At 52.7% G+C, this 26630-nt stretch overlaps 1 protein-coding gene and 1 long non-coding RNA gene across 2 annotated transcripts in view; one reads left to right on the top strand and one right to left on the bottom strand.

The window, feature by feature from the left end:
• Positions 1-23312, top strand: LOC135967362 (uncharacterized). The gene is made up of 4 exons (XR_010581405.1): positions 1-233; positions 15890-16151; positions 20162-20431; positions 22661-23312. It is a non-coding gene; the product is annotated as an uncharacterized lncRNA (long non-coding RNA).
• Positions 1-26630, bottom strand: part of UBIAD1 (UbiA prenyltransferase domain containing 1) — a 122076-nt gene that overhangs the window by 61286 nt on the left and 34160 nt on the right. The window lies entirely within an intron of this gene.

Genomic DNA, 26630 nt, shown 5'->3' on the forward strand with positions numbered 1-26630 from the left:
AGACGCTCCAGACCACAGTGTGACAGAGACGGGGATGGAGACCCCAGCACGCCGGGTCAGAGAGGCTGCTGGCCTGAACCAGGGCCAGTAGCTGCGGAACAAAGACTCCGACCAGAAAAGCATGAAGAAAGAGCAGAACGGGAGACAGCCTGAGAGCCGCCTGCACCGCTCCTCCTCAGGAGTTTCAGATTCTCTTTATTCTGAAAACAAAAGCAAAATGAAGATGACAGACGGTGAGAGACGTTTAGTGGGTTTGTTTTTCTGCAGACGTTCTGGAGGACCTGGGTGAAATCGCCAATTAGCCTGCCTCCCCGCAAGCAACCTTCCAAATCCACAGCCCTGGTGGGATCCAAGTTCCCCACCCAGCCCCAGCTGGAGGCGACTCTCGCTCTGTCTCTCTCGCCCTGGCTTATGTGTCTTTGTCCCTGCAGCTGCATGTCTGGCTCCTTCTCCTTTGTTTCTTGGTCTCCTTTGCCTTAGATTTTTCTTCCTTGGTATTTTCTGGTCTCCTGCCTCCCTCTCTGGCCCATCTTACTCTGAGGAGCCACTGGAGCAGGCTCTATGCCCCTTGGTCCCATCTGTCTCCTGCCTCTGGCATTTCTTGAGCCCCTCCTGGTGTGTCCTCCCATCTCACCCCCACGCTGTCTCATTGTTCACTGGCAATTGACCTTAGTTTCTTTTTTTTTTTTTTTTTGAGACAGAGTCTCTCCCTGTAGCCCAGGCTGGAGCATAGTGGCTCGATCTCAGCTCACTGCAACCTCCACCTCCCAGGTTCAAGTGATTCTCCTGCCTCAGCCTCCTGAGTAGCTGGGATTACAGATGCCCGCCACCACGCCTGGCTAATTTTCGCATTTTCAGTAGAGACAGTTTCACCGTGTTGGCCAGGCTGGTCTTGAACTCCTGACCTCAGGTGATCCTCCTGCCTCGGCCTCCCTAAGTGCTGGGATTACAGGCATGAGCCACTGCGCCCAGCCATTGGCCTTAGTTTTTGATGTCCATCTGCTGCAGATGTCCCTCCCATGGCCCTGGGCAGTGCGTCCAGGTGGCCTGTGGAGCAGGAGAGTGGGGTCCCCAGCCAGGATTTGCTGTGGAGAGAGGGAGACCCTGAATTGCTCTCAGCTGTGGGCAGCTTGGCATAAGGGAGAGGCAGCGACCGTAGTTAGGGCAACAGAACAGGCAACCAGCAGCTCCCTTTCATCCCGAGGGGATTTGAAATTCCAGGCCAGGCCTGAGGAATGCTCAGCTGCTTTTGTGTGCATACGGGGAAGCACACATACACGCACACATACCCACATGGGGACACACACATACAGACACACATACAGGAGGACACACACACGGGGACATACACACATACACACGGGGACACAAAGCACAACAGCCACACACTGGGCAGCCTCATACGGCCTCACAGCCAGATTCCCAAATTCACATCTCTCCACAATCATCCAGGAACCACAGTCCTTCCAACTCCCAACCCCAAACCACACTGCCCGGAGACATTCCCCTGCCCCACAGGGCACCAGGAGCCCTGAGGCTAGAAAGGGGCTCTGGGCATGTGCACGGCATAAGGGAAAAGGGTAATTGGTCCCCAACTTAAATCCAGCCCTTGCTATGGAGACAGCAGCCTCTCCCTGGCGACCATGAAAGGGAGGACGAGGAGGAGGGAGAGGAGGAGGGGGAGGTGAAAGAGGGGGAGAGGGAGGAGGACGGGGGGGGGTGGTGGAGAAGGAGGAGGAGGAGAAGGGGGAGGAGAAGGAAGGGGAGGAGGAAGAGAAAGGGAAAGAGGGGGAGGGGGAGGAGGAGGAGGAGGGGAAGAGGGGGACGAGGGGGAGGAGGAGCACAGCTTTCCACCCAGGATCTTCAGGTGAAGGAAGGAAAGGAAGACGGGTTCCCAGCGCGCCCTAGCAGAGAGGGCAGGAATACAAGGCCACGAAAGCCCATCTGTTTCCAGGCTTCTGTGATTTCTTTGTTTTCCCTTTTCTTTGAATGCCGCTTGATTTATGAGACTAGGGGTGAAGATCTCTTCTCATTTAACTTACTTTGAAGCTGATTCAAGTTGTTTCAATAATAAATCAGTCTAAATAAAAAGCACCTGCTTGCATGGGGTCTGCAGGGAAGCTGCTGCCTGAACACGTCCTGCCGGGGTGGGGGAGGTGCGCCCCCTGGGGGTCTGAGAGGAGATGGCAGCGCCTGCCCCTGGAACCCAGGCAGGAGGCACACCGTCCCTGAGCACTGTATGTATACACACTACATATGCACAGTATATGCACCACATACGCACCACACGTGCACTATAAATATGCCATACACGATATATATGCCATATGTGCACTACATGTCCACCACATGTACAATAGAGATACTATATATGCACTATATATGCACTACATATGTACTATATGTGCAGTTTACTCACTACATATAAACTACATATGCACTATGCATACTATAGCATATATATACTATATATACATATGCACTATGTATACACTATATGGGCACTACATGTACACCACACAGACCATATATATGTGTGCTGTAATGCACATGTGTAATGTAATGTTACACATGTAACATAATGTAATGTTATACATATATGGTGCATATATGTGAACATACAGTACATATAGATTACATATATATTATATATAGTGCACATACAGTGTATGTGTAATGCACGTGTAGTTATATATCGTGATGTATATGCACTACATATGTACTCTATATGCACTGTATATTCGCTACATATTCATATACTACATATACACTCTATGTCCACTACATGTATGCCACATATATGATAGATGTGTAATGTAATGCACACGTGTAATGGAATGTAGTGCACACATAGTGCACATTTCATGTATATATGTTTCATATACACACTATATATGCACTACACATGTGCTGTATATTCACTACACGTACACTACATATGCACTCTATATACACTACAGAGCACATATGCACTATATATGTTTTATATACACCATCTATGCACTAGAGGTACACTATAAATACACTATATGTGTACATATACACTGCATATACACTATAGGTACTCTATATTCCCATGACACCCCAACAAGGTAGGCATCATTATTATCTAGTTAGAGGCATGACTCAGGAAAACCCCACCAACCCTACCTGCACCACCCCTCAGGCCCCTGCCACAGGCCTCCTCGGGGCCTGCTTTGTTGTTGGGTTTTTTTGTTTTGTTTTGTTTTGAGGCATAGTATCACTCTGCTGCCTAGGCTGGAGTATAGTGGCAAGCTCATAGCGCACTATGGCCTTGAACTCCTGGGCTCAAGCAATGCTCCCACCTCAGCCTCCTGAGTAGCTGGGACTATAGGCACCTGGCTATTTTTTGTAGGAACAGGGGGTTTCACCATGTTGCCCAGGCTGGTCTCAAACTCCTGGCCTCAAGTGATCCTCCTTGGCCTCCCAAAGTGCTAGGATTACAGGTGTGAGCCATTGCGCCTGGCCAGGGGCCCACTCTTTGGTGCTGGCTTAGGACAGCTCTAGCCATGCCTGCTTTGCTGGGGAAGGTCAGGGACAGGATAATCTCTTCTTTCCCACCCAGACCCTGCTCTTCTCTCTTTGAGTTTCTTGCTTTGTTCGGGAGATTTCCTTTCATTTTGAATAAACACTCACTTACGGCCTGTGGCTGCATCTCCTGCTTCAGAGGGAGGAGATCACAGTGTCCAACCCGACAGACTGTTCCAGACCCAGCTTCTCTGCCTGTGCCCCTCACCCAGACTCTGGCACCAAGAAATGACCACACAGGGTCTCCCAGTTTCATGTGGGGTAACTTGAGCCCCAGGAACTCAGGCAGGAGCCACCCAGACCTATAGCCTAATCACAGCTCCACCAGGTTTTAGCTCTGTGACCTTGGGCAAGTAGCTTGACAACGCTGAACCTCCATTTCCTCTGCTGAGCACGGAAATAATGACAGGTCCCACCTTGTAAGGCCATGAAGATCCTGCTTAGCCCAGTGCTGGATACGGGGTTATTGCTTAGGAAATGGTCGGGTAGGGTCATGGGAGTCGGGGTGAATGGGCCCGGAGAAGAAATCTCAACCCCCAAGAGAGTGAAAAATGATGCCTGAGGCCACACAGGGACACCCCAAGACATACCCAACCCCTCCACAACCCAGCAGAGGGAGGTGACAGAGAGGTGGCTGGAAGGAGATGGGGGACTGAGACTTTTCACAAGTACATGTGGGAGTCTCCGGCACCACCAAGTACCACCACCCCAAGGAGTGACATACACGGAGTGTGATGCTTCTCTGGCATAAGCCATCCTGACAGCCCAGGAGGTGTGGCCCAGTTAGGAACCTGCTAACGACATTCTCTGTCAGCTCAGGACTGAATGAGCAGGCTCCGGGCCTCCGGGCTAATGCCAAGCCCGACCCTGAGCTCTTAGGGGCCGCACTGGAGAGTGGGAGGTCATGGCACATGGGGGTCCTGTCTGGGTTTTAGGGACAGGGCTGGGCTGTGTTCAGAGCTGTGAGTATGAGGGGACTGGGGCTTCTGGAGAGTGCCTGAAGAATTTACAAAGACCCTTGGTCATGGAAGTATAGACGTGTCTGGGGCCAGAGGACTCAGGATTGGAGATCAGGGCTCAAAGAAGGGACGGGGCTGGGCAGCAGTGAGGTCCAGTGAGAGGCAGGGCTGAGTGAGAAGATGGAGACCAAGCTGGGGCTGTGGCCCAGTGAGGTGGGGAGGGCGTTGGTGGGGGATGGAGGCTTGTAGGGGGGCTCCGGACAGACAGTGGAGCCAGGAACCAGGATGGCCACAGACCTGGGCCACTGGGGGTCCTGCTGGGGCATCCGGGTTTGGGGGGAGCACGCCAGAGCCTGGGGGGACAGTGGGACCTGTCCACAGCATCCTCACTGGGCAGCCATCGGGAGCTACTGTGCTGGGGACAGAGGTGTCTTGCGGGGTGACAGCATGCTGCTTCCCCTGAAAATGAGTGACGGGGCTCTTTTCTTGTTGGGAGAGAAAGCGGCATTCTGCCAGCTCCTCAATGCCCCCTGCCTGCCCCAGGATGAGGGCAAAGCCAGGTATCTGGTGGGGCCAGATTGGGCCTTCATGCCCATGCCCCAGTCTGCCACCCAGCAGCCTGCTCCATCTCTGTTCTCCCTCTCCTTCTCCTCCTCCTCCCTCCCATACTCACCTTCACTTCAGTTCCTCAATAACCACCCTCAGAGAAAGGAGTCAGAGGAGTTTGGACAAAGTTCACCCTCCCCAGCCCCAGGGTGCAGACACTTCCCTCTCAGTCACGGCCTCTGTTTGGGGCTGGCCCAGTCAAGGGGAGAGCTAAGAGGGGGACATCCCTCTGGCTGCTTGCAGGGTCCACCCAGCCAGGGAAGAAGCCTCCATGCACAGAGGGGTCGTCCACAGGGAGGGCGGCAGAGCAGACACAGACCCATTTACCAGCCAGCCCTAATTTTTTTTTAAAAGTGGCATTCTTGTCTTCTAGAAAATACGATGTCATTTTCCCGGCCTGGTGAGGGGTGAGGGGCATTATCCCATCTCTGCTGCCTCTGCCTCCCTTCCCTTCCCCTCCTGGCAGTGCTACTGCTGTTATTAATAGGAAGCGGCTTCCCGGGGCAGCCACCCAGTACAGGTCATCCATCTCCCTCAGAGCGGCCGTCACCCCCACGGCTCAGCACCTGAGGAGTGGCACTCAGGCTGGGAGCTCTGGCCGCATCCCCACTTCCCTCCCTGCCCCTCTCCTCACCTCCTAGTATTGGCATAGCAAGGCCTTGGGGCAGGAAGGAGCTAAGCTGCCCAGCAGGGATGCCCCAAGCAAGCCTCCCTCCAACGTGAAATGTTCATTCATTCATTCATTCATTCATTCATTCAGCAAACATTTATTGAACACCTATTATGAGGCGCACGCTGTTCAGGGCCCTAGAGTCAGAACAATGACCAGACACAGTCCCTGCCCTCATGGAGCTGGCTGACATTCCAGTGGGAGAGACAGATACGAAAAGAAGAAACTATAAAATAAGCGATGTAATCTTAGACTTTAGACTCACAATGTCAAGCGCAGTGAAGCAATAAAACAGGAAAAGGAGATAGGACGTGCTGGGTTGGGGGTGGTCAGGAGAAGGCTCTGCAGAGAGGTGACATCTGTGCTGTGACCTGAATGATAAGAAGCAGTCAGCCCTTAGATCTCACTGCTGCCTCGACCTCCTGGGCTCAAGGGATCTTGAGCCTCCCTAGTAGCTGGGACTATAGCATGTGCCACCATGCTCAGCTAATCTTTCTATTTTTTGTAGAGATAGGGTTTCTCCATGTTGCCCAGGCCAGTCTTGAACTCTCGGGCTCAAGCAATCCACCCACATTGGCCTCCCAAAGTGCTGGGATTACAGGCGTGAGCCACTGTGCCCAGCCTGGATTATTTTGTAAGTAGAATAGGAAGCTATTCAAAGTTTTAAGCCAGCAATGACATAATCTGGTTTGTTCTTTTATTTTTATTGTTTTGAGACAGGGTCTCGCTCTATTGCCCAGGCTGGAGTGCAGCAGCATGATCACAGCTGGCTGCAGCCTTGACCTCCTGGTCTCAAATCATCCTCCCACCTTAGCCTCCCAAGTAGCTGGGACTATGCAAGTGCACTACCAAGCCCAGATAATTTTTTTTTACTTTTATTTAGAAACAGAGTCTTGCTGTTTTGCTCAGGCTTGTCTCAAAACTCCTGGCCCTCAAGCAGTCCTCCTGACTCAGCCTCCTAAAGTGTTAGGATTACAGGCGTGAGCCACCACGTCCAGCCTGGCTTGTTCTTTTAAAAACCACTCTGGCTGCTGGGTGGAAAACAGAGAGTAGGAGTTGAGTGGGAGGGAGAGGCTCCTTCCGTCATGCAGCTGTGAGGTGAGGGGAATGGAGCGGTAGGTAGCGGTGGGGATGGAGTCATCAGACTCAGGGTCTATTCCTCAGGCTGTGTTGACAGTGCTGGCAGATGAGCTGTGCCTCTCCCACTTCGCCCTTTCCAAGCAGGGGTGAGGAACATGGCCTTTATTCCCATATCCTCCACATCCATATGGGGGTGTATGCTCTGCTGTCTCTCTGCTTCCCCAGCCTGAGGCTCACTGTTACTCCCAGCCAGAGCATGCAGCCATGCCTGAGCTTCCCTGCAGGGAAGGAAAGAGAGTTCAGGCCAGGAAGGGTGTCCAATAGCCAGCCTCCAGTTTAGGGGAGGATCCGGCTCTGCTCCCAGCACCACTGGGAAACTCAACTCATCGTGCAGAGGTGAATGTAAAGACACCAGGGTCTCAGTTATTCTTGGCTTCTGTGCAGGGCCTGAAACGCAAACCCCTCCCAGCAGCTCCTGTCCTCACAGGGGAGCAGGTTCCCTCAGCAACATGGTGTGGATTCCAGCTCTACAGACATAAGCTGGGTGATCCTGAGAAAATGACTCTGAGCCTCTTCACTTGATTAAGTCCCTCATTTATTTAAAAAAAAAAAAAAAATGTATGTAGTGAGCCAGGCCTTCTACCGAGTGCTCGGGATGCTGCAGAGAACAAAAGGAATTCACAGTCTAAGTGGGAAGACAGATGACAAGTAAACAAGCAAATGCATATTATGACTTGTTATCGGGGCTAGAAGTGGAGAACAGGGGCGAACGGAAAGTAGTCACTGAGGAGAGTCTATGTAGGCCGGGTGGGCGAGAGGATTAAATGAGATAATACGTGTAAAGCCCTCAACACAGAGCCTGGCACAGGGGAAGTGCCAGTGCCTGCCAGCGGCTCAGGGAAGCAGGGAGAGGGGAGGGCATCAACTGGCTTCTAGCTCCAAGCTCGGAGGCGAACGAAGGAGGGGCTGGGGCAGCCAGAGCCAGCTATTTCCCCTGCCACAGGTCAGAATCAGGACTGCAGCCTCTCTCTTTTTTTCTTTTTTCTTTTCTTTTCTTTTTTTTTTTTTGAGATGTAGTCTGTCACCCAGGCTGGAGTGCTGTGGTGTGACCACGGCTCACTACAACCTCTGCCTCCCGGGTTCAAGGTATTCTCCTGCCTCAGCCTCACAAGGAGCTGGGATTACAGGCGTCCACCACCACGCCTGGCTAATTTTTTTGTTTTTTTGTATTTTTGTGGAGACGGGGTTCACCATGTTAGCCAGGCTGGTCTCAAACTCCTGACCTCCAGTGATCTGCCCGCCCCGGCCTCCCAAAGTGCTGGGATTACAGGCGTGAGCCTGCGCCTGGTCAGGACTGCAGCCTCTTGGTGAGAGGTGGGAATAGCCCAATTCCTGACTTCAGGTCTGGTGCTCACTCTACTTCCTGGAGTGGGAGGCGAGGGGACTCACAGGACCCTCCTCCAATGACCTGGCTGGTCCAGATGGTGACACCAGTGGCAGGGGCTCCTCACAGAGCTGCTCATGCCAAACCCACCTTCCTAGATTCCAGGTAGAATTGGCAAAACCTCTGCTGCCGGTCGTCGGTCAGGGCTGGAAACCCCTCTAAGACCCTTCCTGGGGATAGCTGAAGACACTGGCCCCTCCAGGTTTGGGATCCAGCCCCACCCCTGGCCACCCCCACCCCAGCCTCCTTTCTGCGTAGTCATAGAGATGAGTTCTAAAGCTCTCTGCGGGGAGAAGTTCAGCGGAGCTCCACAGCTGGGCCGGGTGGCTCACCAGTCATAGAGGTGATTTCTAAAGCTCTCTGCAGGGAGAAGTTCAGCGGATCTCCACAGCTGGGCCGGGTGTGGAGAAGTTCAGTGGAGCTCCACAGCTGGGCCGGGTGGCTCGCCAGTCATAGAGATGATTTCTAAAGCTCTCCGTGGGGAGAAGTTCAGCGGAGCTCCACAGCTGGGCCGGGTGGCTCGTCTGACTTTCTCTTAGGCCAGAGGGAGGAGCTGGAGGTTGCAGGGAAGTTCAGAGTTGGCACAAGACGGGGCAGCTGAATGTCAGTCTGACATGGTCCTTCTCTGGGGAATGCCCCCGCCCCTGGCCCAGGGAGCAGACGGCAGAGATGGGTCTATGCTCCCTTAAGAAGTCCCGTCCCACTCCCCAGCGACACCCTGTCCCCAGCCCCAGTGCCCTCTTCCACCTTTCCCATTATTTTTCCTGCTCCCCTCCCCTCTTTCTCCTGGGGCAGGAGAGAAGCACACGGGGCCCTTGAAAGCCATTCCAAAGCCACAAACCCTTGCATTCCCAGATGTCCAGGGGGAATCTCCTGTTTTTCTTCCCAGTCATCTCCATTTCCTAGGGTCCCAATTGCCTTTTTAAAAAAATTATATTTATATTTTTTAGAGCAGCTCTAAAAAACACAGGAGAAAGAAAAGAGTTTTCATATGCTCCCTCTCCCCAGAACACAGCTTCCTCGGTTATCATCTCATGTTAGCATGGTCCTTGGCCTTTCCCAGTTCCCAATTTTTGGCCCCAGTGTCTGGCTCTGGTTCGGCCCCCCACTTCGGCTACCAAACCTGGTGTTCGCCACATCACTGATGAACCAGGTAATCAACCTATGCACCAATGCACCAGGTAAGTAATGAACCAGGTAACTGATGCACCAGTTAACCTGTGCACCAGGTAACTAATGAGCCAGGTAACTAGTGAACCAGGTAATCAATGCACCAGGTAACCAATGAGTCAGGTAACTGATGCACCAGGTAACCAAGGCATCAGGTAACCAAGGCACCAGGTAACCAATGAGTCAAGTAACTGATGAACCAGGTAATCAACACATCAGGTAACCAATGAACCAGGTAACTGATGCACCAGGTAACCTGTGCACCAGGTAAGCAATGCACCAGGTAACCAATGAATCAGGTAACTGATGCATCAGGTAAGCAATGCACCAGGTAATCAACGCACCAGGTAACTAACCAATGAACCAGGTAACCAATTCGCCAGGTAACCAAGGCACCAGGTAAGCAATGAATCAGGTAACTGATGCACCAGGTAACCTGTGTGCCAGGTAACCACTGAATCAGTTAACTGATGCACCAGGTAACTGATTGTATCCTGTCCCTCCTGGCACTTGCCCCTGCTTCCCAGTGTCCCCTGCTTGTCCAGTTCACAGTGCCTGGTCTCCCAGTCCCTATCCACCTAGAAGGACTGACAGATGAGAGTGTAGGAGGCAAGGGCACTGAGTTGAGACATTCCAAACATTATTGATCTCCAACATCCCCAGCCATCTCCTCCTCTGAGATCCCAGCCAGGAAAGGGACAGTGTTGGGCCTGGGCAGGAGAGAACATGGAGGAAACATTGGCCTCCCTCTGGTCCCTCTGACTTCTCATAAGAAGTTAATAAAATTGCAGGCAAGGATGACCCAGAGGACATGATTTACTCAGGCTGGGGAAAAGCTTTCAATAAGGTCCCTCCATAAAAGGCCATTAAGGGAGCGGAATAACCACAGGCTAAGGGGCAAGTGTTATGGATTCCAGAGTGGTTTAAGCAGAGGAATTAAAGAGGCATTCAGAGACGGGAGACATTATTAATAACCACACTGGGCACTTGTAAAGGCTTTCATCGCAGCCAGCTGTGGCGGCACTAACTCCTTGGCTCTTGGGCCTCTGGTGGAGATGGGACGGGAAGCTGAGGATCAGCTCATTCCACTTTTAGGCTGGATCCGTGGATGGGAGGGCTGGGGTCTTAGAGCCGAGGGGTTCCCGGGAGATCCCGGGTTACACACTTTCTGGTGCTGAAAGATCAAACTCCAGGAAGGAAGGGCCTGTCTCCAATCTCACTAGCAGGGCTGAGGAGGCTTGCGCCATCAAGGAGCATGTGGGGCCAGGTGCAGCGGCTCACGCCTGTAATCCCAGCAATTCGGGAGGCCGAGGCGGGCAGATCAGTTGAGTCCAGGAGATGGAGACCAGCCTGGGTAACATGGCAAAACCCCATCTCTACAAAAAATACAAAAATTCTCCGGGCGTGACGGTGTATGCTTATAGTCCCAGCTACTTGAGAGGCTGAGGCAGGAGAATCAACTGAGCCCGGGAAGTCGAAGCTGCGAAGCTGCAGTGAGCTGTGATTGTGCCCCTGCACTCCAGCCTGGGAGACACAGCAATAACTTGCTTCAGAAAAAAAAAAAAAAAAAAAGCACTTCAGAGCAGAGATTCCACCTTTCCCATCCAGAGGGTCCAGGAGAGGGAGAGCTCCCTGAGGAGGAGGAGGAGGAGGAGGAGGCTGCTCTTCCTGGCCTCCTGCTCTCCAGGACCCTAGTGAAGCCCGCACACAGGCCTGAAGAAGCTGAGTCTCCCCTCTTATACCGGCCGCCCTATCCTACCCGGATCACAGGCTCAGTCACAGAGCACCTTTCTCTCCTGGATGAAAAGTTCAAATCCACATGCTTCCACCCTCTCCTCCCAACCCATTTTCAAAGCTCAGTTCAAATGATACCCCTTCCACAAAGCCGCCTGAGCTGCACCCCCTCCACTCCCTATGCTCCACAATGCAGACGAACAAGGACCCTGCTTCCACAAGGTTCCAGCCCAGCTCTTCCCACCCAGTGCCCGCTTCGGGTCTTCCGAGAGGCCTGTGCTCCTGGAGGCAGGTGGGCACAGAGAGGCCCTGGGAGCACCCGGACAAACTTTGCAGGGGGCTGAATTCTGAGCAGGGTCACCTGGCACCTCCATCCCGGCCCCATCCCAGCTCTGTCCTCTGCAAGTTCTCTTTCCCAGAAAGTATCTCTCCCTCTGAAATTAGCATTCCTTTTAAATGTTTTCACACTCTCAAATCATTCCTTAAATGTACATATTAACTGCCAAAACGACTTGCCTTAGCTGCTTCACCCGGCCTCACATTAATCTCACACAACCCCATTACACTTAACACGCCTCGTCCTCTCCGCTCAGCCTCATAAACTCACGGCGACTTCAGAACCGTCCTTGGTGCCCATGGCTTGCAGCCGCAGAGGGCTGGATGCCACCTGGAGGGCCAGGGGGAGGAAGCACTGTCCCACTGGGCCTAACAGCCACAGACGGGGGGTGGGGCTTAGGGCCAGAGACCCCAGGGAAAGCTGCCTGCCTCAGCTGCCCCTTTCTGAGTTACTCAGAAAGTTACCCAGCAGCATCGCCTTGACCTTGGGAGGGTGACTTTCGCCTTTCCTAAGGGAGAAAGTTGAGTATGAGAATTGAAGTTCCTGGCCCAAGTGAAAGCCAGGATGTGAACCCCAGGCACTCTGGGTCCAAAGCCCAAGCCCTTGGCCGCCACACTGCACTCCGCAAGGAGAAGCCTGCAGAAAGGAGGTGATGAGTCCGAGCGCGGTGGCTCACGCCTGTAATTCTAGCACTTTGGGAGGCCCAGGTGGGCAGATCACTTGAGATCAAGAGTTCAAGACCAGCCTGGCCAACATGGTGAAACCCCGTCTCTACTAAAAATACAAAAATTAGCTGGGCGTTCTGTAAGTTCTCCTTCCCAGAATGTATCTCTGCCTCTGAAATTAGCATTCCTTCTAATTTGGTGGTGGCACATGCCTGTAGTCCCAGCTACTCGGGAGGCTGAGGCAGAAGACTCACTTGAACCCAGGAGGTGGAGGTTGCAGTGGGCTGAGATCACCCCATGCACTCCAGCCTGGCGGACAGAGTGAGACTCTGTCTGGAAAAAAAAAAAAAAAAAGGTAGGTGATGGGCAGGAGATGGTCTTGGCCACCTATTGACTGTGTGACCTCAGGCAAGAAGGGCAATTAAGAGATAAAAGCAGGCCTTTATTGTTTATAATTCTTCACTATAATGATACATTGAATCCTCATCACAGCACTAAGTCGATGCTATCACCACCATTCTATAGATAAGAAAGTTGACGCACAGAAAGGTTAAGAAACCGCCCAAGGATGCAGAGCTAAAACCTTTTGAGCCAGGACTCAAAGCCTCCACATTATAGGGCCACTTGGTAATAACCGGGGAAGCCCACGATGAACTCCTTTCTTCCATGTGGCCCCGCCCCCGTCATTCACAGCTTGTAGCTTCTTGTCCCAAGTCTAGTGTAACTTTCAGATCCAGCTGCATCTTTAGACCTAGAGAACCCTCTCATTTGTCCCAAGTGAAGATGTCCAAGAGAAGGATCGCCACCCCTGGCTTGGCCCTGCGCCCCACCCAGCCCCAGCCCTGGGGGGCAGTGGTCACCTGGCACCTGGGCAAGTGTTTTCTCATCTTGATAATATCTCACTAGAATTATTTGGGCTTTTCCACTGGAATTGGGACTCCCTGTTGACAGGTTGGGACACCCTCTCTGATTCGGCCTATGTCCCAGAGGCAGGGCAGGGCAGTGTCCAGGGGCCCTGGTATTCTCATCCTTTTTTTTTTTTTTTTTTTGAAACACAGTCTCACTCTGCCGCCCAAGCTGGAGTGCGGTGGCATAATCTTGGCTCACTGCAACTTCAGCCTCTCAGGTTCAAGGGATTCTCCTGCCTCAGCCTCCCAAATAGTTGGGACTACAGGCACACACCACCACACCCCGCTAATTTTTTTTACTTTTTTTATAGAGACAGGGTTCCACCATGTTGGCCAGGCTCATTTCAAACCCCTGGCCACAAGTGATCCACCCACCTCGGTCTTCCAAAGTGCTTGGATTATAGGCATGAGCCACCACGCCCGGCCCCATCACCTCCTTTCTGCAAGCTCATCCTCCTTTCTCATCCTCACCAGGAAAATGCCAACAGGACAGGTGACCCAGAAACACCACCCCACCCCCAGGCCCCTGCATGACTGGGCACATATTCTGAAGAGCACCATCAGGCTAGACTGTAAGAGCCTAACCTAGAGCAGAGATCTCTGTCCTCCTCCAGAACCTGTACAGTGCTCCACCCTCTGCCCAGAATGAGGGTCCTCAGGGCAGGACATCTGATTCCCACGTTTGCTCCGGAGCCACCTGTGTATCTTAGCCTTCGAGGGCAGAAGGAGGCAGAGTTCCAGGGTGAGCGGGAGGCGGATGGAGTGGGGTTGCCAGGTCATTGACGGGGTCCTCGCCCCCTCCCTGGGATACAGCAGTCCTGGGGGCTCCCTGATGTGACTTACCCGACAATGACAACCTTTAATGTCTGCCCTGTTCTAATCTCCTTTATCTTAATACAATCTTTTCCTGTTGAACTCTCCAGAGTCCCAACCGTGATTTTCAACGGGAGGGATTTTATTATTATTACGACTTGATACTGTGATTACCGTCGAACTCTCAGTCTTTGCGGAGGGGAAATTAATAAGTTTTTCTTAAGCACTCCTCACAGGCCCTGCATACTGATGAAGCCAGGCCGGCTCCCCCACGGCAGGAGTCAGTTATCAACCTGGCCTCCTGCCTGGCCTTCAGAGACCCAACAGCTCTCCCGTGTGGGGGTGGTGGTCATTAGGTCCCAGGTCCCAGCGCCTCTGGGAAGTGCCGGGTCACCCCTGAGGGGTCAAAGATCTACCCTGCTCCATTCTCAGCTGTGTCTTCAGGCAGGAACTGTCTGTGTTGAATCCCAGAACTAAAAGAGACCTTAGTTTTCAGCTCATCAGACACCTCTGGGCATTTGTACAAATTGATCACTCTGCCTGGAACACTTTTCACTTTGCCTGGCTAATTCCTCAGATCCTTCAGGTCCCAGGGTAGCTGCCATTCCCCCAGGAAGCCTTCCTGTCCCCCCAGGTAGAGGTTAAGTACATCCTTTTTTGCAATGGAGTCTCCCAGGCTTATACCTGTTGTAGAATTTATTTAGGTTTTTTGTTTTGTTTGTTGTTTGTTTTTGAGACAGGGTCTCACTCTGTCACCCAGGCTGTAGTATAGTGACGTGATCACGGCTCACTGCAAACTTGAACTCCTGGGCTCAAGGGATCCTCCTGTTCTTCCCTTCTCACATTACAGATGGAGGAACTGAGGCCGAGCAAGATGCAACGAGACTCAGTCACAGACATCTAATGGCAAGGTGGGGGCTGTGGTTCCTAGGGTAGCATTCAGGTTCTCTAATTCGCTTCCCTTCTGAGGTGTGTTTTGGTTTTCAGTGTGGCTGCAATCCCTCTCTCTGCATTGTCCTTGTCCTGTCCTAATTGGGCTGAAGGACTAGCAGGTGACATCTCATACCCCCGCAGGGAGAGTAAGTGAAGACACAGCCTACCCCACCCAACCCTGCCCCGACTCAGCCCTGGCCATGCCAGGCACGGGTGAGAGAAGGGCTCCCGTGGGCTTCCTGCCAGCTGGCTGCCTACTGGGGCAAGCGTGGCAGTCAGTGAGCAAGCAAAACAAACACGCCCCCCCAGGCAATGAGGCAGTCCCAGCGCCAGGAAGGACCAGAGGGCCTGGCAGGTGGAATAAAGTTCTTAGATTGCCCCTGAGAAGAGGCCCCTCTCCTTCAGGCCCCCCACCCAACTCCACTGACGGAGAGCAGAGTGGGTCCAAAGGGAGAGTCAGGTTGGACATCAGGAGAAGACTGCCAGGCATGAGGAAGTTCTGCCTTCCCTGGGGGCACCAGGAAATGACAGCAGCCAAAGAAAGTTCGTTCAAGTTGGAGGTTGAAGCCATCCCCTAGAAGTCAAGACGCGGCTCCTCTGGCCGCTGGGGCAGGAGCGTGCTGGTCTTGGCAGGGCACCTGGTTCACACCTGTCCCAGCACTTTGGGAGACCAAGGCAGGCAGATTACCTGAGGTCAGGAGCTTGAGATCAGCCTGGCCAACGTGGCCAAACCCCGTCTCTACTAAAAATACAAAAATTAGCCAGGCGTGGTGGCATTCACCCGTAGTCCCAGCTATTCGGGAGGCTGAGATGGGAGAATTGCTTGAACCCGGGAGGCAGAGGTTGCAGTGAGCCGAGATGGTACCACTGTGCTCCAGCCTGGGCAACAGAGTGAGACTCCATCTCACACACACAGAAGTGTGCTGGTCTTGATATCGCTGCTCCAGCTAACATAGCAATGGATTCAGATAATCGGGCTTCACCTCTGTGCAGTGTGGTCTTAACATTTCTCTTGTTGTAGGATGAAGACACTGGGCCACCTGTCCCCTATAGACATTACCTGGAAGGGGAGCTGGCAAGGGAGACACATGAGATTTGGAGGAGAAAAGCACCAGATCCAAACTCATCCTGTTATAAGGGTGGAGGCACACGGAGTGGGGGATTTGACTCTTTCATTCATTCCTCCGTTCAACAAACAGAGCACCTGGAAAGGTCCCTGTCCCACTCCAGAGCCGGAAGGTGGCCATAAAACAGGAAGTCACATAAAATGACTTCAGCTAGAGGTGAGTGCCACATGGGACAAGTGGGGGTCGGGGGAGGGATGAAGGGAGCTAGAGATCAGGGGCTCTCTCTGCTTCTTGCAAAGGTGACTTGGAGGATGAGAAGGTCCACTTTCCCTGACCACTGCGGCCACACAGCGCTCTAGCAGTGGGGATGGATAAGAGAGCTCCTTCTTGCACCACCGGGACAGAGACAGTAGGCAGGCCCCAGACAGGCATGGGAATGGGAGGGCCAGGTGACTGGACTCAAGGGAGGCTGGGCCACCGTGGGGAGCCTGCAGGAGCTTGGGGGGCACCTGTGCGGGGAGAGGGGAGGGAGCAGACTCTGGAGCTGGGTTGTGACAACAGAGTGATGACACATTACTGTTTCTAAGTAAATTAAACACATTAATCACTGTAATTAGCAGAGCTGCCCAGCAGGCCTCGGCCTGGCTATTAAAACATTGGCACAGGCTCCTGCCATGGCCTGGGTGATCTCCCTACAGCTAGCTGGTGCAGGAGGGCTTGGGGCTAGCTGCCAGGCTCAGCAGAAGGATGGAGGATGGGGCCCGGGTGCTCTGGGAAGGCCAGGGGCCACGGTCCCTTCCACATGTCTACCTCCAGCCTCAAGACGTCTTCGGGTCACCTGAATGGCCACATTCCCTAGCATATGAGCACCACAAAGCAGGGAGCTTGCTTGCCTTGTTTGGTGACACAGCCAGTCCAGCATCCAGATGAGTGTGCAGTCACAAGAGTGCTGGAAAAGTGGAGAGAGAGAGAGAGAGAGAGAGAGAGACTAATGCTCTCTCACCTCCAGGCATTTATACAAACTGATAACTCTATCTGGAATGCTTCATGTTGCTTGGCTAACTCCTCAGGGCTCAGGTTAGATGCCATCCCCCTAGAAAGTCTTCCAGCCCCCCCAGGTAGAGGTTAAGTACACCCTCTTTTGCACCTGGAGTCTCCCAGACTTATACCTGTTGTAGAATTTACTGGGGTGTGTGTTTTGTTTTGTTTTTTGGTTTGGGGTTTGTTTTTTTTTTTTGAGACGGAGTCTCACTCCATCACCCAGGCTGGAGTGCAGTGGTGTGATCTCAGCTCACTGCAACCTCTGCCTCCCAGGTTCAAGGGATTCTCCTGTAGGCAGGATCTCACTTTGTCACCCAGGCTGGAGTGCAGTGGCACCATCATGGCTCACCGCAAACTTAAACTCCTGGGCTCAAGTGATCCTCCTGCCTCAGCCTCCTGACTAAGCAGGACTACAGATGTCCACCATCATGCCTGGTTAATTTTTTAATTTTTGTAGACATGGTGGTCTTGCTATGTTGCTCAGGTTGGTCTTGAACTCCTGGCCTCAAGTAATCCTCCCGCCTTGGCCTCCCAAAGTGCTGGGGTTACAGACGTGTACCACCACACTTGGCCATGTAGAATTTAGTACACAATATCACAGCTGGTTTATGCATCTCTACCTCCACAAGACTGAATGCTACATGAGGACAGGGGCTATGGGCGCACCATGGTATTCCCAAGCTAACTGGGGACCACCCGGTGCAGTGGCTCACACCTGTAGTTCCAGCACTTTGGGAATCCAAGACAGGAGGATCACTTGAGGCCAGGAGTTTGAGACTTGGCTTGGGCAGCAGAGTGAGACCCCAGCTCTACAAAAAGCTTGAAAATTAGCCAGGCATGGGGGCTTATGCCTGTAGTCCCAGCTACTCAGGAGGGAGGCTGAGGCGGGAGGATTGCTTGAGTCCAGGAGTTTGAGGCTGCAGTGAGCCATGATCATGCCACTGCACTCCAGGCTAGATGACACAGAGAGGCCCAGTACCAAAAAAAAAAAAAAGTAAAGGAAGTTAAATGGGATGAGTGGGCACAGCTATTGGCATGGAGCCTCCCACATGGAACGTGCTCAGTGTTCATTGAATCAGAATCTTCGGCTGCTTCTTGAAACCTTTGAGCCGAGTTCCCCTGCCGGAGCCAAGCAGAGACGTGCCTGTACTTCTGCTGGAAGCCCAGCAATGAGGAAATAAATCCTCATGCATATTATTCCTGAGTAAAAGTTCTCCTGGGACATGGCTTGCTCAGAGCCTTCTCATTCCACAGCCAGCATGCCGCACAGACTTCAACAGCTCACCTCTGGCTCACTGGCTCACTGGCTCACTCGCTGGCAGGCTGGCTCATCCTCCAGGGGCAAGAGAAGGAGAGAGGAAAGGAAATGGGAAAGTCTTTGATTTGTCAGGGAGCCTGCCGGCGCTGGTGAGCATCACTGAGTCCTAAAGCCCCACATGCCAAATCAGCAGCACGGTTCTCTGCCAGCGCTTGTAATTAGTCTGTCTGAGCATTTAGGGCAGCCCTGGGGGACAGAAAGGGTGGGCAGGAGAAGCTGGCATAGGAGCACCTGAGGCTGGGGCTGCAGAGCAAAGCAGAGGGGAGCCACCTGAGAGGACCCCTGCCCAGGGGGAAGGGAGTAGCAGGGACCCATGACCTGACATCCTGTCTGGAGACATGGCCCTCCGGGGAGCCTGGCGGCACTAGCTGAGCTGCCCACTGACCTCTGACACCACAACACTAGTCAGGACCCAGTTCCAGCCAGCCTGGACCATTTACTAGCTGTGGGACTGAAACTCGGGGAGGCGGGGACAAGGGATGAATTTCCTCATCTGTAAAATGGGAATAAGCAACATCTGCCAAGGCCATCAATGTGGAAGTCGTCCTGAAGTGGACAGCCTGCTCTGCCTTTGAGATGGTGCCATGAAATAGAAGATGTGGACATCGTCCCAAAATGAACAGCTTTCCCTGCCCTTTGAGCAGGGGCATCGTCTTCCCCAGGAGCTCTAGGCTTTGTGTTTCCCGTCTGACTCCTCTCCAGCTTCATTTCTGGGGAATGGGGAGCACTGAAATTGATTCTCTATTTCAGAGATGGGAAGAAACTGAGACGCAGAGGGGAAGGCAGGGTAGGAAGGTCAAGTCAATAAGAGGCTGCTCCTGGGCTGATCTTAGAGGCACATCACTTAACCTCTCAGACTTCAGCTTTCTTATCTGTAAAATGAGAGGGTGATGATAATAATAACATAAAGGTAAATCCTTAATAACATCTGATCCGTACTGACAATGGGCTATGTGGCAGGCACCAAGAGTGCTGTTATTATTATTATTGTTCTCATTAGCAAACAGAAGCTCTCCTCATGTTTTTTCTCATGTCTGCTGAGGTATCTTTTTTGATTTTTTTTTTAAACAGAATCTCGCTCTGTCGCCCAGGCTGGAGTGCAGTGGCGTGATCTCCACTCACTGCAACCTCCACCTCCCGGGTTCAAGCGATTCTCCTGCCTCAGCCTCCCAAGTAGCTGGGATTACAGGCACACATCACCACACCTGGCTAATTTTTGTATTGTGAGTAGAGACGGGGTTTCACCATGTTGGCCAGGCTGGTCTCAAACTCCTGACCTCAGGTGATTCCTGCCTCAGCCTCCCAAAGTGCTGGGATTACAGGCGTGAGCCACCGTGCCTGGCCTGGTGAGAGATCTTAAAACTGTTCTGCCTGTGCTGCTGCTGCTGCTGCTACTGTCTCCATTTCTTTCTCTCAAAGAAATGCCTTCTAGAAAGCTGCTCCCTCTGTAGATAACAAGATGGGCAGATAAGGCCATAAAAGCAGCAGCCAGGCCTGAAGGAACCCAAGGACAGGGAGAGCAGTGTGGTGCTCTCTTCCTCCTAGTCCTGGGCAGGCCCTTCTCGGAGCCTCTGACTGCATTTTCCATCCAAGCACATGAGGCTCAAAATCTGGCATCAGCTCAGAACGGGAGCAAAGAAGCAGAGCTTCCCGAGTGAGCTGCTGGGAAATCCTATAAAAAGGCTGCCTCCAACTCCCTAATTTGCCGAGATGATGATTTATGGAGACATCCATCTTCCAGCCTAAACCTACTTCCTAGGACTTGGGCCATCATCGATGTAAAACTAATGAAAGGTTTATGAGTTACTCTGCTCCAGGTACTATTGATAAACCCTCTCACACCATTGCTACGGCTCATCCTCCACAGAGCTGCCGTGGGTCTTTGAAGCCAAGAGTGAGCGTCAAAGGTGGATCATTTTAATACCTCCCTTCTGAAGAGGAAAGTCTGTGCCGTGCCTTCTCCCTCCCTCCGTGTGCTTGTCCTGCCCCTGCCAGCAGCGCCATCCACGTCAGGGAGGCAGGGAGGAAGGGAGTCCAGGCTGGCCAACGGCCTTGGGGCCAGCAGACACTTCCAGAAAAGACTATATGAAACAGTTGTGAAGATGGACGGTGGAGACAGCTACACAACGATGTGAAGGTACTTAATGCCACTGCATGGTACACTGAAACATGGTTACACTGGGCCGGGCGCGGTGCCTCATGCCTGTAATCCCAGCACTTTGGGAGGCTGAGGCGGGCAGATCACTTGAGGTCAAGAGTTCGAGACCAGCCTAGCCAACATGGTGAAACCCCATCTGTGCTAAAAACACAAAAATTAGCTGGGCATGGTGGTACACACCCGTAATCCCAGCTACTCGGGAGGCCGAGGCAGGAGAATCACTTGAACCTGGGAGACGGAGGTTGCAGAGAGCCAAGATCGAGCCACTGCACTCAAGCCTGGGTGACAGAGCAAGACCCTATCTCAAAAAAAGAAAAAAGAAAAAGGTTAAAATGGAACATTTTGTGTTATGTATAAATTATCACAATTTTTAATTTAAAAACAATGACCATAGCCCTTCAGCCTTTGGCTGTGCTCAACACAGCCTGGGAAGACCTCATTTTCTGAACATCCTCAGGGAACAAAGTTGCACTGAGGCCTCACTACCTGTGGCCTGGAAAGCCCTCCAGGTGTCTAACCTCTGTCTTTCTTGCTGTACCCTGAACTCCAATCCCTGTCTGATGAATGTGGCTTTCTTGTGGAAAGGAAATGTTGCCTCACGTCACAAATGCTATAACTATAAGGTTAACAGCGTGGGCTCTGGAGGCAGAGTACTGGGGTTCAATTCCTAGTTCCGCCACTTGAGAGCTGTGTGGCTTCAGCAAGCTGCTTACCCTCCCTGTGTCTCAGTTTCCCCATCTGTATAATGGGAGGCACCTACCCTGCAGAGAGGCTGTAACGAGTTAGAACTTTTACCGTGCTCAGTACCAACTTCACATATAGCAAGCACTCCATAAAAGTGGGCTCCTACTGTTTCCAGCCTCCCCATGCTCCAGTCACTGCTGAGAGCATCTTCTTTGGAGATGGAAGATGTGGCTATAAGCGGGGCAACAAGGAGAGGAGGGTGGAGGTGAGTGAAGGGTGTGGGATGGTGCAAAGTTTGGAGGGTCTACCTTCCCTAGACTGAAGTTGACCCCATCATGATATCTGAAAAGAGGTCCTGGGGACACAGACATCACAACCTTTAGGGGCTGGCCATGTTGGCATCAGACACAGCCACTGCAGGCACCCCTGGAAGCCTGGCTGTCAGCAGTGAGTGTCTGGAGTGCAGGGGAAGCTGGGAACAATAATGGGTGACCTTAAGGATGGTATGAGACTTCTGAGACCAGTTCATAAAAATACCATGGTAGGGGGCTGGGCACAACAGTGGCCTCATGCCTGTAATCCCAGCACTTTGGGAGGCTGAGGTAGGAGGATCACTTGAGGCCAGGTGGAGACCAGCCTGGGTAACATAGTGAGACCCCCATCTCTACCAAAGAAAAAACTAAAAATTAGCCAGGTGTGGTGGTGCCCGCCTAAAGTCTCAGCTACTTGGGAGGCTGAGGTGGGAGGATTGCTTGAGCCCAGGAGTTCGAGGCTGCAGTGGGCTCGAACTTTCACCACTGCACTCCAGCCTGGGTGACAAAGTGAGACCCTATCTAAAAAACAAACAAACAAACAAACAAAAACCAACCATGGCCGCTTTGGCCTGGTTCTTTCTCTCCTGTATCATCCACTCTGGGGAGTGCCACCACGTGGGGAGGCCTATGCAGGAGGACTCCAGCACCATGTGAGTTCTATCTTGGAGGCGGGTCCTCCAGCCCCAGCGAGACCCCTGACGATGGCAACCTCAGGACAGACCCTGAACTCAGCTGCCCACAGGTTCCTGACCCTATATTCCTGAAACTGGAATATAGAGATGTTTATTGTTGTCCTTAAGCTGCTAAGTTTGGGGGTAGCTCACAATCCAGGTGGGGAGGGAGATGGGTGGGAGGCCAGGGTCCCTTCACCCGGCAGCATGGCACTCATGGAACACATCCATGGCTCTGCCCTCCCCGTCTGCCCTTTTATTCCAGTGAAATCCACATCTGTGTTCCGCCACCTCCCAACCCCACCGCCCCCCACCCTCGCCCTTCCTGTCTTTTCGTCCTGACTATGCTGCTTTCTCAGTGGCTCCAGGCTGGGGTGAGGGGCTCAGCCCTTCTCAACCTCCAGAGCTGGCAGCTGTCGGGTCGCCTAATAGAGAGATCGAAGAGCAGCTTCTGAGAGCGGCTCTGCAGAGCATGGGAAGCCCTGTAGATCTTAATCCTTTCCCTCTTTAATCTTCCTTCCTCGTTCTTCGGTCCACAGGTTTTTCACACGCACTGCAGAGTTTCCAGAGATAAAGCCCCACAACCAGAGATGGCAAAGCACCTCCTTCCTCTGCCTCCAGGGAGAATTCAGCCGAGCAGGAAACCACAGAGTCTCTGGCTTCCGAGCGCTGGAGCAGTCTGTGAGTGTCAGGGACCCAGGAACCTCAGCCCCAGTCTGTCATTCCCTTCGGCTTCTGGCTCAGTCCTACTGCATCTTATAAGGCCCCTGGGTGAACTTGGGGCTGGGAGGGGGTGCGGTACCCCTGGAGCAGCTGGGCCCACAGACTCACCAGGCTGAGAGAGTGTGGCCTCAGGATCAAGAGCAGGGGCTTTTGAGGTCATACAGGACTGGGAGCAAATCTCAGCCCTGCAGCTTCTTGCTGTGGGACTGCAGATAAATGGGTTTCTCTGGGCCTGCAAAGCTCTCAATAAACAGGAGCAGCCAGCAGCAGGACTGGAGTCCACAGGGCATCTGTCCCTGATCTCAGGTGTCCACAACCATCCTCTCAGAAGACAGGCAAGCAAGGCAGCTCTTCTGCCCCTCAGCACTGGCCAGGCTAGGACGCAGTGGAACATCAGGACTTTAAGTCATCCTTTAGGCCAAAGAATCCCCACATAACAAATTCATTGTGTGCAATAAAGAACTTGGCTGCACCCCTATCAGGGCGTTTGAGATCCAAATTGCTGCCTTGGCACTTCGGAGACACAGAAAGGAGAAATGAGCTCAGGGTCTCTGGGAAAAGCCCTTTAAACCTGCTTGAGAAATCAGATGTCTGGCTGCGGCTCATCTGCCCTCCAGGTCTGGAATAAGCGGAAGGGACTCTGGAGGGCTGTCTGACAGGCATGGAAAGCAGTGGGCAAGGGAGGGCAAGGTTTAGGGAAAGAGGGTGGCAGGATGGTTCATGCCTGTAATCCAAGAACTTAGGGAGGCTGAGATGGGAGGATCACTTGAGGAGGATCACTTGAGGCCAGGAGTTCAAGACCAGCCTGGGCAACATAACAAGACCCTGTCTCTACTAAATACATTAAAAATTAACAGGGTATGGTGGCACGTGCCTGTGGTCCCAGCTACTTAGGAGGCTGAGGTGGGAAGATTGCTTGTGCCCAGGAGGTCAAGGCTGCAGTGAGCTGTAACTGAGCCACCGCACTCCAGCCTGGGCAACAGAGCAAGACTCTGCCTCAAAACAAGACAAAATAAAAAAACAGAGAATGACAGGGACACACCAACACAAAGGGCTTCCCAGGTATGCCTGGCCCCTGAGCCAGGGAAGCTCTGGGGCATTTGGAGAGAAGAGCGCCCTTGATGGTGTTAGAATGAGCAGCCCTGGAACTCACAGACACAGGCCAAGAAGCAGCCTGGCCCTCACTCAGGCCAAGCTCTCCAGGCTTCACAAGTTTCCTCCCTTTCTCCCCAAGGCAGCCGTTCTGCTTGCACACTCATTCATTCATTCATTCAACACCCTTACCTGGAGCCTCCTCTGGGTGCCAATGAAAAGAGAAGGGCAGAGTTGATTAATGAAATTCAATTTCTAAATGCCAGAGCTCAGAGGACCAATCATGATCACTCACGCTTCTCAGCTATCCGTTGAGGAATAGAGTATCACGGGACTGCCAAAGAAGGTGACAAAAACTGCCCAAGAGAGACTGGAAAAGCCTTCACAGACAAGGGCACATTTGAGCTGGGTCTTGAAGGCTGAGTAGGAGTTCATCTTAGGAATAAAGAAGAGAAGGAGGAGGAGCAGAAAAGGCATTCCTGGCAAAGAGAGCAGCAAGGGGCAGGGAGGTAGGAAGGGCAGGGTGGGTTTGGGAGGTGGTAAAACGCGGAAGTGGATTTCACTGGAATAAAAATCAGTGGATGTGGAGGGCAGAGCAACAGAGACGTTCCATGAATGCCACACTGCAAGGTGAACGGACCCTGGGCCTGCCCACCCATCTCCCTCTCCACCTGGATTAGTGAGCTACCCCCAAACTTAGCAGCTTAAGACAACAGTAAACATCTCCATCCCTATTCCAGTTTCTGTGGGTCAGGAGTCCAGGAGCAGCTGAGCTCAGGCTCTCTCCTGAGGTCGCCGTCCTCAAGGGTCTTGCTAGGGCTGGAGGACCCATCTCCAAGATGGCACTCACATGGTGCTGGCTGTTGGCAGGAGGCCTGGGTCCTCCCTACATGGGCCTGCCCACATGGTGGCACTCCCCAGAGTGGGTGATACAAGAGAGAACCAGGCCAAAGCGATATCTTAGTGGATATTCAGACCAGCCCTATGCAGTACGAGAGAAGACCATGAATGATGTATCAGGAGTTGGGGATTAGTAGTAGTAGTAGTATTGTCAGGACCATCTTGGAGGCTGGCTGCCATGCCACCTCCCGTGGGCAGCCCTAGGCAGGTGCATTAGTCCCTTCTCATGCTGCTATGAAGAAATATCCAAGACTGAGTGAATTATAAAGGAAAGGGGTTTAATTGACTCAGAGTTCAGCAGGGCTGGGGAGGTCTTAGAAAACTTACAATCATGGCAGAAGGAGAAGTGAACACATCTTTCTTCACACGGTGGCAAGAAGGAGAAGAATGGGAGCCGAGCAAAGGGGGAAGCCCCTTATAAAACTATCAGATCGGCCGGGCGCGGTAGCTCAAGCCTGTAATCCCAGCACTTTGGGAGGCCGAGACGGGTGGATCACGAGGTCAGGAGATCGAGACCATCCTGGCTAACACTGTGAAACTCCGTCTCTACTAAAAAATACAAAAAACTAGCCGGGCGAGGTGGCGGGCGCCTGTAGTCCCAGCTACTCGGGAGGCTGAGGCAGGAGAATGGCGTAAACCTGGGAGGCGGAGCTTGCAGTGAGCTGAGATCCGGCCACTGCACTCCAGCCTGGGCGACAGAGCGAGACTCCGTCTCAAAAAAAAAAAAAAACTATCAGATCTCGTGAGAACTTACTCACAAGCGTGGGGGAAACCGCCCCCATGATTCAATTACCTCCCACCGGGTCCCTCCCGTGGGGCTGATGGGAACTATGAGTCAAGATGAGATTTGGGTGGGGACCCAGCCAAACCATACCAGCAGGAGGAGCCCTGGCCTGCAGAGTTCCAGGGAAGCACACGCTCAGCCCCTGAAGCAGGCTCTTTCATCAGTTTCCACCACGCTTTTCAAGGCAGCCTTCCAATTGGTGGGTATGACATGGGGCAGGGCTGGTGCTGACCATCTCTTGGGGAAGGGGTTGGGGGTCAAGAGGGCTATCTGTGTCTCGAGCCATGGGCTCTGCCAACACATAAGATCAAGCCCTTCCTGGCTTGATCTTGTGTTCACCTGCCCACATGGCTTCTGGAGTGGTTATCCTCAAAGCAGGCCTAAAATGTGCCCTATAGCAAAACCCTGGGATGCTGCCAGTGGGATGATCCACACTCAGCAAGGACCAGCCATGCCAACAGGGTCCATGCAAGGGCCTGGGACCTGCGAACCGCGACCTGCTCAGAAGTTGGTGTGGTCACTGGGGGGCTCCAGCGAGTCTGCATATGTCCAGCCCAGGTCCTGGACAGCTGAGACCTGCCTGCCCCTTGGGTAGTACAGGCCTCGTATAATTGAAATGCCAGGCAGCACCTGCAGACAATTTTATCACACTCTGTATAATGTGTAAATACCATTAAGTTAGACAGATTTTCTCATTAATTCTTGGTCCCAGTGACAGACCAGGAATTAACACAATTGATTTTCCAGTCCCTACTCATTATCAATCATCTCCCAGAACTTAGTCACATTTCATCTGTTCCACCTGGGCCCCAGCATCTATTTGGAGGTTTCAATATATATTAAACTAATAAAGAGCAATGGGCACTGGCGTGTCAGCCCTGGAAACTGGTGGGGATGAGTGAAGAAACAAATCCTGGGAAGAAAGTTGCTTCCCAGATTGAAGGCTTAGTCCTGCCCCCAGGATGCTGGCGCTGGCCAGCAGGGACTCAGCAAAGGGTGTGGGTAACTGT

This window comes from Macaca fascicularis, chromosome 1 (genome assembly GCF_037993035.2).
Source record: "Macaca fascicularis isolate 582-1 chromosome 1, T2T-MFA8v1.1".
Taxonomy (NCBI): Eukaryota; Metazoa; Chordata; class Mammalia; order Primates; family Cercopithecidae; genus Macaca; species Macaca fascicularis.